The sequence below is a fragment of the Oryctolagus cuniculus genome, chromosome 2 (assembly GCF_051225735.1).
Source record: "Oryctolagus cuniculus isolate XC-2025 breed Fujian yellow rabbit chromosome 2, ASM5122573v1, whole genome shotgun sequence".
Taxonomy (NCBI): domain Eukaryota; kingdom Metazoa; phylum Chordata; class Mammalia; order Lagomorpha; family Leporidae; genus Oryctolagus; species Oryctolagus cuniculus.
In genome coordinates this window covers 136945938-136958969 of record NC_142868.1, presented here as the reverse complement: position 1 = coordinate 136958969, position 13032 = coordinate 136945938, and the positions used below count along the sequence as shown (strand labels likewise).

The 13032-nt window shown below is 54.5% G+C and overlaps 1 protein-coding gene across 1 annotated transcript in view; it reads right to left on the bottom strand.

Annotated features, from left to right (window-relative positions):
• CD207 (CD207 molecule) overlaps nt 1–10285 on the bottom strand; it is a 43690-nt gene extending 33405 nt beyond the window's left edge. The window contains exon 1 of the mRNA XM_089327580.1: nt 10034–10285. The gene's annotated coding sequence lies outside the window, so the exon portion shown is untranslated. The remainder of the gene's footprint in view (nt 1–10033) is intronic.
• Between the last annotated feature and the right edge of the window lie 2747 nt (nt 10286–13032).

The window sequence follows — 13032 nt, the reverse complement described above, 5'->3', positions numbered from 1 at the left end:
CGAGTCAAAGCTGCCCACTCCAGGAGCCTTGTGTCTCCCAGGTGTCCTCTTAGTGTCCTGCTTTAACGTCCCCAGCATGCTCTGTCATGGCCTCAGCACCAAGGAGGGGACGGACATCAGACTCGGCAGCTGGACTTCAGCCCGTGCACTCCCTGCAGGGGGAGGTCCCACACGTGCAAAGAGCGGAGGCTGAAGATGGGAAGTGGGTAGAAGGGCTCTTGCAGAAACCGTGCGAGGCACCTGCCTCTCTGAAAGTGGCTGGAACTGCTCTCCATCGCACTGCCCTGGGCCTTCTCGAAGCCTCCCTGTAAGCACAGCTCTGCTCCCTCCTTCGTCTCCTGCCTCCGGTCCTCCAACTCCTTCCTCTTCACCCACCTGTCTCTGCCTGCTCAAGATCCCTCCTCCTCCTGCTCGGAGACCCCACTGTTCCTGCTGTGTTCCTGCAGCACACAACCCAGTGGGAAAGGAAAAAGAAGGTGGCCACTCCAGAAAGGACCAATGGGTCACCTCACCCAGCCTCTGGCCCAGACACAGCCCATCCTAACAGGGAGCCCCCACAAGCAGGTGCCACAGGCAGGAGGTGGCAACACCACCAGGACATGAACCCAGGCACTCTGATAGGGTTGCAGCACTCCAAACAGCATCCTAACCACTGCACCAAATGCCCACCGCTGTCACCTGCCTTTTAAAATGGAGCGTGAGTTGGGGCTGCATTGTGGAACAGCAGATTAAGCCACCACTTATGCCAGCATCCCATATCGGCGTGCCAGCTCAAGCCCCCATGGCTCTACTTCCCATCCAGCTCCCTGAGAAGGTAGCCAATGATGGCCCAAAGTTTGGACCCCTGCATCCTATGTGGGAGACCTGGACGGAGTACCTGCTCCTGGCTTTGGCCTGGCCCAAACCTGGCCATTGTGGTCATTTGGGGAGTGAATCATGGGATGGAAGAGCTCTCTCTCTCTCTCTCTCTCTCTTTTTTTTTTTTTTTTTTTTTTTTTTTTGACAGGCAGAGTTAGACAGTGAGAGAGAGAGAGAGACAGAGAGAAAGGTCTTCCTTTCCATTGGTTCACCCCCCAAATGGCCGTTGCAGCCAGCGCGCTGCACCGCTCCGAAGCCAGGAGCCAGGTGCTTCCTCCTGGTCTCCCATGCGGGTGCAGGCGCCCAAGCACGTGGGCCATCCTCCACTGCCTTCCCGGGCCACAGCAGAGAGCTGGACTGGAAGAGGAGCAATTAGGACAGAACCTGGTGCCCCAACCAGGACTAGAACCCGGGGTGCTGGCGCCACAGGCGGAGGATTAGCCAAGTGAGCCGCAGTGCCGGCCCACCTTTTCCTCTCTTTCTCTCTTTCTCTCTCTCCTCTGCCTCTCAAATAAATAAATCTTTAAATTGGAGGGTAAAGACCATAACATGGCCGGCGCCATGGCTCACTAGGCTAATCCTCCGCCTTGCAACACCGGCACACCGGGTTCTAGTCCCAGTCAGGGCGCCGGATTCTGTCCCGGTTGCCCCACTTCCAGGCCAGCTCTCTGCTGTGGCCCGGGAGTGCAGTGGAGGATGGCCCAAGTGCTTGGGCCCTGCACCCCATGGGAGACCAGGAGAAGTACCTGGCTCCTGCCATCGGATCAGCGTGGTGCGCCGGCCGCAGCGCGCTGGCCGCGGCAGCCATTGGAGGGTGAACCAATGGCAAAGGAAGACCTTTCTCTCTGTCTCTCTCTCTCACTGTCCACTCTGCCTGTCAAAAAAAAAAAAAAAAAAAAAAAAGACCATAACATAAACATGGTTTTGATTCAAGTGCCAATCAACCACAACTGCATTGAAGGAGTGTTAGGACATTTCTGGAGGCCCCCATCCCAGCAAAGCAGGAGGGAGTGGGGCAGAGGCCAGTGTCCAGGCAAGACAAGTGATCTGGATAGGTGGAGCTCCAGGTCAGGCCGCAGTCACGTGGGGCACTGGGTGCAGAGAGCAGGAGACAGGGTATGTCACCCCAGCTCACCTCACTCCTCCAGACTGCCCTCTCCTCACTCCCACACCCTCCCCCTATACCAGTCTCCAGAGGCCAGGACAGGAGGTCACACATGCAAGAGCTCTGGCTTCAAGGTCACTGCCAGGTGACCAGGTCCATTACCCTTGGAGAATACCAAAACCAGTTCCAGTAACCTAAACCCGACCATGTCACTCCCCTGCTTTAATCACTGCCTTCGCTTTCCTCCCCTGCAGGGTAACATCTACAGAGGAGACCTCAGATGCCCAGAATGACCTGACAGCTGAGGGCACCCATCTGAAGCCAGCCCTGCACCAGCGCAGTTGGAGACAACTGGCACTTTAATCAGAGCCATCAACAAATGCACATTTGATGTTCCTCAGGATCCATTTTTTTTAATTTATTTCTTTTAAAAATTGTATTTATTGGGGCCAGCACTGTGGTGTAGTAGGTTAATCCTCTGCCTGCAGAGCTGGCATCCCATGTGGGCACTGATTCAAGCCCTGGTTGCTCCACTTCTGATCCAGTTCTCTGCTATGGCCTGGGAAAGCAATAGAAGATGGCCCAAGTCCTTGGACCCCTGCACCTGCACGGGAGACCCAGAAGAATCTCCTGGCTCCTGGCTTCAGATCAGCACAGCTCCAGCTTTGGCAGATATCTGGGGAATGGACCAGCAAATGGAAGATATCTCTCTCTCTCTCTCTCATTTCACCTTTCAAATAAATAAATAAATCTTAAAAAAAATAATAATAACAAATCGTGGCTTGAAAGGCCTGGGAGAATGGCTGGTCCTGCTAACAGAGTACAGTGTGTCATGAAGAAGATCCATATACAGGCTTGACTACCAGGCTGCAGGTGGGCTGCGTCCAGTCCGAACCTTGTCCCCAGACTGTGTGCGGCCCACTGGCCCTCCCCACACAGGTGCGCCCCCCCAGCCCCCTGCCCTTGTGTCGGTTTCTGGGGAGCACTCTGCACAGAGCGTTCCCGTGAGCCCTGCCTTGGCACCACCCAGGCGGATGCTTGCTGTTTCCCCTCCCTGGCTCACGCCAAGTTCACGTCAGGTCATCTTTCTCTCATGGTGCTTTGAAACATCTGACTGCTCATCAGGATTTTGTAGGGTTCACTTCTCGTCAACCAACAGGAAGCGAGGAATCCAGTTCCTGAAATTCCTGCAGCTGCACTGCTTCGACAAAAACCATGCTCTCTCCATCAGTGACGCGAACACGCCATTACCTCTGCCAGGGCCCAGAAAGACCCGCTGTTCCTGGTTTTCCCACCAGGGTGAGCCCACTGCCCCTTGGATCTTTGAAGACTAGATGAGTTATAACAGAATCCTGGCCTTAGAGGGACCCTAGGCCCCCACAAATGCTGCTAGGAAAACGAGTTCTCCTCTCTTTCACTCCCATGAAGCCCCAGGAAAGAGATGAAGTTGTTGGTTCTTGAAACAGAGTGACAGGCGATGGTGTCATGGGAGACAGACAACTTCCAGCCTTGGCCCCAAAAAGCCGACACAGAGAGTCTGGGTCTTCAGGACGCAGCTGGAGTGGAGGTGGCCTCGCTCCCGCTGGCTGCTGACAGTTAAAGACCCTGCACCCTCTAGAGAGGTATGGGTGGACTCAAAAGACATTGAAGAGGTAGCATCCAGTGAGTTAGGCTGCGGAAGTGGAGTCTGACTGTTAAAGAATCTGCACCCTCTAAAAACGCAGGGCTGTCTGCTCCGAGGTGACTCCTGCGCACCGGAGCCAGGAGGAGGAGGGGCTCCACATTTCCCCTACTCCAACCAAGGCTGTTTTTGCCAAGGTCACGGTGAAACAACCAAATCCAAACAGAACTTTCCATCTCTGACCTTTTTTCTTTAAGATTTATTTTTTTATTTATTTGAAAGACAGAGTTACAGAGAGAGGTAGAGACAAAGAGAGAGGTCTTCCATCCGCTGGTTCACTCCCTAGATGGCCGCAATGGCCAGAGCTACACTGATCTGAAGCCAGGAGCCAGGAGATTCTTCTGGGACTTGGGCCATCTTCTACTGCTTTCCCAGGCCATAGCAGAGAGCTGGATCAGAAGAGGAGCAGCAGGGACTAGAACTAGCGCCCATATGGGATGCTGGCACTTCAGGCCAGGGCTTTAACCCACTACACCATAGTGCCAGTCCCTCCATCTCTGACCTTTTACCTTCCACCCCTTGAAACGCCCTGCGCCCCTGGAAGTGGGTGGCCCCACAGGCTCCCGGTCTCCCCCCATCTCCCCAGCTGCTCAGAAACCTTCCTGACTTCCTCCTCTCCTTCTCTCCCCAGATGCCAGTCTTCTGCAGAGGTCTCTTCTGACCATCCTCTATGCTCTCCCGGGGGTGGGCTCCTTCCTCCCCCCCCCCCAAGTCCACTGACACCTGTGGGGAGCAACTCGGACTAGACTAAGTTACTGGAATTAAGACTTATTCTATGCATCTGCTCTCCCACAATATGGCGCTGAGAAGGGAGAAACAGCTTCTACACAGCTGCCTCCAGTTCAACCAATAAACTGTAGGACCTACTCCTGATTGGAGGAGAGCAGCGTACTTGGCGTGTGGGTAGCAGAGTTGGGATTGGTGGAAGAGGACTATAAAGGAGGAGAGAGACACCATGCACCATGCACGAGGAACATCTATCTGAAGGAACATCTGTGCAGCCCCCGAGAGAGCCGGCCGGCGGTGTGCCGCTCCCCCGCGGAAGTGGGGAAGGTGGCAGGGGGAACCGCCCTTCCACGGAGGTGGAAGGGACGGTAGCCAACCCGGGAAGAACCAGCAGCAAACCCTGGGAGGGCCGAGCAGACAAAAGAACAGCGCAGGGTCCTGTGTCGTTCCTCCACGAAGACGGGGAGCGACAGACACCTACGTCTGGGATCCAGTGACTCTGGTGATCTTCCCTTGAGTGTCACACAGATGCTTCAAGAATAAAACATCACAACCGGAAGCAAACCTCACCGTCTGTCCACCACAGCTCCCATCCCCATCAAGGCCACCGGGTCTGACCTGGGCTGGTGTCCCAGACTTGAGTGTCCTCGGTGATTCCTGTGCTAGTGTTCCAAAGTGCTGATACAAATGACTAAAACCGGGGGTTAGAGAAACAGAAATTTCCCCTGGCGTAGTTCAGAAGGTCTGAGTTGGAAAGCAAGATGCAAGCAAAACCACACTCCCTGCCCCTCCCAGTCCTGGCGATTCCTGGCCTAGGGCTGCGTGACCCCAGCCTCCACGTCCATTTTCACAGGCCTTCACTGTCTCTGTGTCCTGGTGTCACATATGAACACTCCCAGAGGATGGCCCAAGTTCTTGGGCCCTGCACCCGCATGGGAGACCAGGAGAAGCACCTAGCTCCCAGCTTTGGATCAGCGCAGTACGCCGGCCGCAGCGTGCCAGTCACGGCAGACATTGGAAGGTGAACCAACGGCAAAAGGAAGACCTTTCTCTCTGTCTCTCTCTCACTGTCCACTCTGTCTGTCAAACACACACACACTCCCAGAATCTTGTCTTCAGCTTCACCTTAACTGCATCAGCAAAGACCCTGTTCCAAGTAAGGTTGCATCCTGAGATTTAGGGGAATGTGGCTCCCTGTAAGTACTCCACTTCCCCTGCAGTCTAACTCACTAGATGTTACCTCTTCAATGTCTTTTGAGTCCACCCATACCTCTCAATCCACATGGTCACGCCACCACCTCCAGGACCACGGCCCCAGGTCTCCAGGCCCCCAGTCTTGCCTTCTACCCAGTGCCTTCCAAAGCAGACCAAACCCTGTAGCATACCTCACAACCTTCCCCACACACACTCACAGCACCCTTGGGAGAAGGGCTTGGCTCCTCAACCAGTACACCACGGACCCCCAGGGTCTCTGGAAATTGCCCTGCCCTCCTCCCGGGCCTGACCCCACCCCCTTTCTCATGTTCTGAGCCCACCTGGACCAATGCACTCACCTTGCAGTGCCCATGGACTCTGACCAATAATGCTCCACTCAACTATCTGCGGCAATAATTCATTGATGTTTTGGATAACTAACATAAACCAGAAGCACCACAGGCCCGACAAGGTAGCTAAAATGCATACTCCCAAGCCCTCACCTTACTGCCACCCTTCTCCCCCTCTGCAACTCTTCCAAGTGTCAAGTCAGATACGGATACTTTAGTCAGATATCCCTGACCCCCAAACCAACTTAGGTTCCCCTTGGGGTGCTCCCAGCTCCCCAGGCCACGTCTTCCGTAGCAGCTGTGTCTTCCTTGAGAGCAGGCGCTGGGTCATGTGCACCACGCAGCCCCTGCACTTAGCACCTGGCATCTGAGAGCAGTGAGTGCCGAGGGCGACCAGCGTGGGTCAGAGATGCCTCAGCACATGACCAGCACGAACACGTAGGCCCTCCTCAACAGCAGCATGAGGTGGTCAGATAGCAGCAGTCCCATTTTTCAGATGTAGAAACTGAGACCCAAAGAAATAAGGTAATTTGTTCAAAGTTGTGAAGCAATTAAGGGGCAAACCTGGTATGACAACATAGGCAGCCTAGCTCCAGGGTCCACTCTGACCCATAATGCTCCACTCAACCATTTGTGGAAATAAGTAATTGATGTTTTGGTTAGCAAAGGCAAACTAGAGGCACCACAGGCCTGACAAGTTAGCTAACATTTCCTGAGTTTGTCCAGGAAATGTAGACCTGGGGTCGCTATGAACCCCAGAAAAGGTTATGGGGCCAGGAGACCCACCGGGCCCTAAAGGTGCAGTAGTGCCAGGAGGGAGCCAGAGAAGAAGAGAGCTCTCCTCCCTTGCTGGTCTGTCCAGAAGTCCCCACCACAAGAGACAGCCAGGCAGGGGAGGCACAAGGGGAAGCACCCAGCACTGTGCATGACTTTCTGTGAAATCCAAATTGAGATTCAAACCTCAATCTGATCAGACTTCTGGATCTAGCAGCCAGATGAAGGAAGTACAGAGTAACATGGTAGATAGCCCAGAGTGTGGGCATTTCTAGGTCAGAGGCTCTGGTTTTCACACAGAGGAAGGTGCACCATTCCAGACTGTCAAAGCTTTGACCTTGTGACAAATAAATACAATGTATTTGACCTTGTGACAAATAAATACAATGTATGACATTTGGTTGGAAGCCGACTGAAACAGGCTGCCTGTAAAAAGACACATATGAGACAAAAGAGAAGATGTGAATAATTACTATCTGTTTGGTGGTATTAAGAATTGATACTCAGCCGGCGCCGTGGCTCAATAGGCTAATCCTCCACCTGCAGCACCAGCACACCGGGTTCTAATCCCAGTCAGGGCACCGGATTCTGTCTCGGTTGCCCCTCTTCCAGGCCAACTCTCTTCTATGGCCCAGGAGTGCAGTGGAGGATGGCCCAAGTCCTTGGGCCCTGCACCCCATGGGAGACCAGGAGAAGCACCTGGCTCCTGCCTTCGGATCAGCGTGGTGCGCCGGCCGCAGCGCGCCAGCCACAGCAGCCATTGGAGGGTGAACCAATGGAAAAGGAAGACCTTTCTCTCTGTCTCTCTCTCTCACTGTCCACTCTGCCTGTCAAAAAAATAAATAAAAATTTAAAAAAAAGAATTGATACTCAACTGCAGCTATGGTTAATGTGTCTTTTAGAAGAGTTCTTATTTCTCAGAGATCCTTACTCAAGTATTTACAGAAAATAAAGTAACTGGAGTGAGAACCATCGGGATGCAGATAAAATAAGAAGAGTCAATTGTTCAGTCTGGATAATGGGTACATGCAAGATCACTGCAGTCGTCTATTTGCTTAAGATGCTAGATGGTTTCTTTGGAAGTTTTTAGAATTTTCTGCTTCTCCTGGATATTCTTACATTACTCCATACGTAGGAGTGCGTTTTCCCTTTCTGTCCTGTTTGCTATGCTGTGAACCTTTTCAATTTGAGGGTGTTCACCCTTCTAACATTTCAAGACATTTAGGTCTATAATCTCTCCGAAGATATACTCTTCTGCACATTGAATTTTCTCTTTTCCTGTGACTGCTGTTATCTGCATCCTGGCACTGGCACTTCCATCCACCATACTCCTATCTAAATGTCCTACTTTGTTATCTTTGCTCCCTTCTGGGGCACTTCTTGTGGATCTGCCAACTCACCATTTCTTTATCAACTGCATCCATTCTACCTGCTACCCATTCACACCTGTTGTGGCCTCTATTTTAACTGCTGTCCATATTCAGAACCTCTATTTGGTTCCTTTTTTACAATTCATTATTCCCTTGTCTCCCTACACGTATTTATCAAATTCATCCTGAAGTACTGGTCCATCTACTCAGACATCAGGGGACGTAGATGGTCTCGTTTGTCATGATGAGATAGTTGGTCTCAGCTGTTCAGGTGAGCTTACATTAACTGAAGAATTCTCATCACTCCATCCAATAGTGAGTGTGGGGGAAGGACCAAGAATCAAACCCCAGTCCTTGTCAGCCCTGTGAGCACAAAGAGAAGGAAGGGGGTGAACTCAAGGGATTAGAGCCAGAACCACAGGTAATCAATCACACCTGCTTTCCATCATCCCACAAGGCAACTTCAACTTCAAGTCAAGCTTTCAACTTCAGGGCCCTGGCAAAGCCTTATAGAGTCCTCTCTGGAGAGTGACCCATCAGCCCTGGTGTGTGGGAGAGTCGCAACAGGGTAACACATGAGGCCAGTGTGTTCCCAATCATTTTCCCCTGTTAACTCACCCCCACGGGGACTGTGTTCTGTTCTGATAGTGCTCTGTGGATACCTGCACAGTCCTTCCAGGCCATTCTCACAGAGCAACTGGCTGAGGCAGGACAAATCAGAATGAAGATCATAGCCTTCCCAAAGTGAGAAGGCCACTGCTACCTCTTTGCAGCTTTCTGGGATCAGGGCTGTTCAGAGGTGGAGTGTGAGGGTCTCAGCTCTCCATCTGGGTGAGCTGGCCTCCAGCCTTCACACAGGCATGGAACCATCTCCAGACCAGGGTGGGGGTGGGGGGAGGGTGCAGCCACTTGTGGGAAGAGGGAGGCATCTGTGGGTGTGCTGCCTCTGTTTGCCCATGGAGGGGACACCCTGGAAAGCTCCACAAGGGACTTAACAGCACTGAGGGCCTCCCAAGGCCACTTAGGTGACTGCAGACTGCAATAGGGAATTTAAGCTCTTATGCTGTTTTTTAATCTCTGAATTTTTAAACGATGGGATTTTTAAAAAGTTAACAGAAGTTTCAGATCATCAGGTCCCAACCTGAGACTCATTAATATCCTAATGCTGCGATACGCCTGAGCCATTTTTCACAGCCCATCAGAATGCCAATTCTTTCATTAAGCCTTCTCTGGACCCCATAGCAAGATGAGGCTCTCTCTCTCCTGTGAACTCTCAGCAGTTTGGGGGGTGCCAGCTCCAGGCCCTGGTCACCTCCTACCACATGGTCTACTTCTCTGCATATCTGCCACGTCTCCCCAACTCAAGCACTCCTCTGGCCTTGAGGAATCATCTACATGGTGCCACAAGGGACCCCCGTATCCCATATGAGTTACTGGGGCATCCCCCCCACTATTGTCACACCAACAACCACACACTGGCCCACGGGAATGCCACCTGCTCACCACAGTCCTCGTCAAAGGACCACCACATCCTGGGCCAGGGACTTGACCATAACCCCATGTTCAGATAGACTCACAAACCAGTGGCCAGGGCCAGTGCCTCCAATTTCTGCACGCACAAAAAACAAAGCCACAGAAACCAACAGCTCAAAGGGGCCAGGTTTAGGGTCACATCCTAGTCCACCCAGGCTGCTGTGGAGCGGCTTACAAACGACAGACATTTATTTCTCCCGGTTCTGGGGGAAGTGCCAGCACTCTGTGTCAGGTGAGGACCTGCCTCCTAGGCAGCTGGCCACCTCCTCCCAACGTCTACACATGGCGCTGGCAGGTGGAAGGAGCCTCTTTCGTAAAGGACTCAGCCCTATGACCTCATCACCTCCCAAGCCCCATCTCCAAAAACCATCACACTAGTCACCAGGTTTCAACGTATGAATGGGGGGGGGGGGATGTGACGTAATAAGCCCAGGCCTCTTACCTCCGTCTGTGGCTGTTTCCCTGCACAAGAGCCCTCTGCCCGGGGTACCCTACCAGGGACAGCAAGCCGGGCTAGAATGGCCCGCCGTCCTCCTGAGCACGCGCGAGCCCCCCAACCCCCGGCCGCGACGTTTCCAGTTTCCACAACGTCGCCTTGCATCCGCTCAGCTAAAGCCAATGGTGGACCTGTGAAGCAGGCAAACGCGGTGAGGAAGAACGAGCGCTCTGTGGCCTCAAAGCGCCTCATCGCCAGCAGCTGCCGAGATGCGCGACTGGAAGCTGGAGAGAGACCCAGGTGCAGCCTGGAATGCCCTTGCCCAGCCTCCCCAGAGTCGCCCAAGCCTTGCGCGGGGCTCTGCGCCCACAGTTATTCGTGTGTGCGTCACCCGTGGCATTTGTGCCCACGTCGGTCTCCCCTGCGGACACTCACAGCGGCTCCCAGCCCCTGGGAGTGGGACAGTGGGGTCACACCGTTGTTCACCGCAGCATCCTATACCCCCAGGGCGCCAGAGGGATTTCAGCAGCGAAGCAAGGAGGCGCCGGGGGCTCGCGACCTGGGGCTGGGGGGAGAGGGGAGGTGGCGGGGAGGAGGCCCTAGTGTCTGCTCCCTTCCTGCCGGCTCCAGATAGACAGGGATTAGGGAGCGTGGGCTCCAGTGCCAGGCAGACACAGGCGTGACCAGACAAGCTAGACGCGGGACCCGCTCCCCGGTCCCCACCAGGATTAGAGATCCTCCCCGCCCCCTCCTCCGCCTGCTGGGGGCGAAATGGGGGAAGCAAGCAGGGCAGCTGAGTCGGCCCGCGTCCCAGGGCGCCTGCGCAGGGACGCGAGCGCCACCGGCAGAGGGCAGCACGAGGCTGCATCTCAGGAGCCCGCGGGCGAGGCGGCGCGGCCGGGCCCGGCCCGGGAGCGCGCGAGCGGAGGGGGCTCAGCTGCTGGCCGCTGCGGCATAGGCGGGGCGCTGGGCGCGCGTGCAGGCGCTCGGTTTACACCGCAGGCCGCCCGCTACGGTTAAGGGGACGGGCCCTGCCCGCCGTGCGCTGTGTGACTTCGGGCGAAAAACCTAACCCGTCTGAGCCTCAGGGCGCCCGTGTACTGAGTGGAGAGACAGGGTCCACCTTGCAGGGTCGTTAGAAGGACACACGCACTACAGGTGCTTGCTACATGCACCTTTCTGATTGAATCATGAGCAGACACAAGGCGCCTATCTGGGCGCCTTTCTCCTGGCCCGGGCTTCCTTAATCACCCGTGGGTGTCTGAGCTCTGTACCCAGGCTTCGGGTACCTGGGTCACAAGTTATGAAAAGGTGCCTCGGAACCCGAGCGCGAGTATCCGCGCCTGTCCGTCACCCCGCATTGCCTGGGCCCGCACCATCCCAGGCCAGGCTGGCCCGAAGCCGAAGAGCTGAAGGAGATTGTCTGGGTTCCACGCCAGGAACTCAGAACGCCCCTGGCTCAGACATCAGCCCCTCGCACCCTATCCGGATCCTCTCAGACCCGGCCCAGGGAGCCCTGGGGCAGGCAGTGCGCCCACCTTGTTGTGTGAAGGGAAGAGCTGCTCTCTCCCCTAGCCTGGCCCACGTGGGGATCTCCACCCACTTCAAGTCCCACCCCTCTGCCTCTGAGTCTGTCACCGAGTCTGGGGATGCCAACAACAGGAAGGGGACACGGCCTCTTCAGCTGCTAGAATACGTGTCTGTTACTAGCCCCCTCACCTCTGCCCAGAGCCCACGAGTCCCTGGAAGCTTGCCCGGGTGCCCCAAGCTGCAACCCATGGAGATTCTACTCTTCTGCAGGCTGCCCAGCCCCACTCAGACCTGGCCAAAGGAGCTCGGCGTGGGCTTCTCCCAGGAGGCTGCTGGACTGCTTGGAAGAGAACCAAGTCCTCTTCAGAGGAGGCTGTGAGAGAGATACTGGGGACCCTCCCCCTGGACAGTTTTGTGTGGCTGGCCTGAGACCAGGGAGCCTGGTCTTCCCCCTAGGCCCAGAGCACATCTAACCCATGCAGCCCAAACACCAGCATCCCATATGAGTCCCGGCTGCTCCACTTCCAATCCAGCTCCCTGCTAATGCATCTGGGAAAGCAGCAGAGGATGGCCCAAGTCCTTGGGTCTGTGCACCACGTGGAAGACCTGGAAGAAGCTTCTGGCTCCTGGCTCCTGGCTTCCAATCAGCTAAGCTTAGGCTGTTGCGGCCATTTGGGAAGTGAACCAGAGGGTGAAAGATGTTTCTCTCTCTCTCTCTCTCTCTCTCTCTCTCTCTCTCCCTCTCTCTTTCTCTCTCTCTCTCTGGATCTACCTGTCTCTGTAACTCTTTCAAATAAGTAAAATAAATGTTTTTTTTTTAAATCAGCTCAGGCTAATTTAACTTCTGAGCTATGTAACTTCTGTGCAATGCACAACCTGCCCAGCTGTACATGATAGAACTCTGATCCTGTTAGTCCCAGGGAAGTAGAATTTCAGGCTGTGAATAAGTCTGTGACCAGGCAAATGTCTGTCCATCTCTCCACTCCGGGACCGTGGGCTGGGGGGGGGGGGGTGTATGAGAAAGTACTTCTTAGACCTGTCAGTGTCCTCACAACTCCTGTCCTTGCCTCTGGACCTGAGGGAGTCCACAGGATTCATAGGGCAGCTTTGGGAAGCTGGTCCCCCCAACCCCTCCACTGACATAGCGACTAAGATGGCTGTCCACTCCTCTGTGCTCAGCTCTGCCGCTGCTGACTACCTCCTCACTACCTAACTCCAGCCTCAGTGCCGCTTCCCATTTCTAAAGCTGGGAGCACTTCTTCCCACACTTGAGGACTCTGTTATATGTGTCCTGAGCTGAAAACAGCACTTCTAAGAGCTCATCTAAGGAAATTCTGGCATAGCTGCAAAGATGCGCCTTGAAGAGTGGTTGTGGGGACAACTGTTTGTGCTAATGAAAACCTTTAAGGCTTTAATACTTTAGGGACCACTCAAGCTATAGGTATCTGTGGAGCTGATATAGTGCTCCTCAGAGC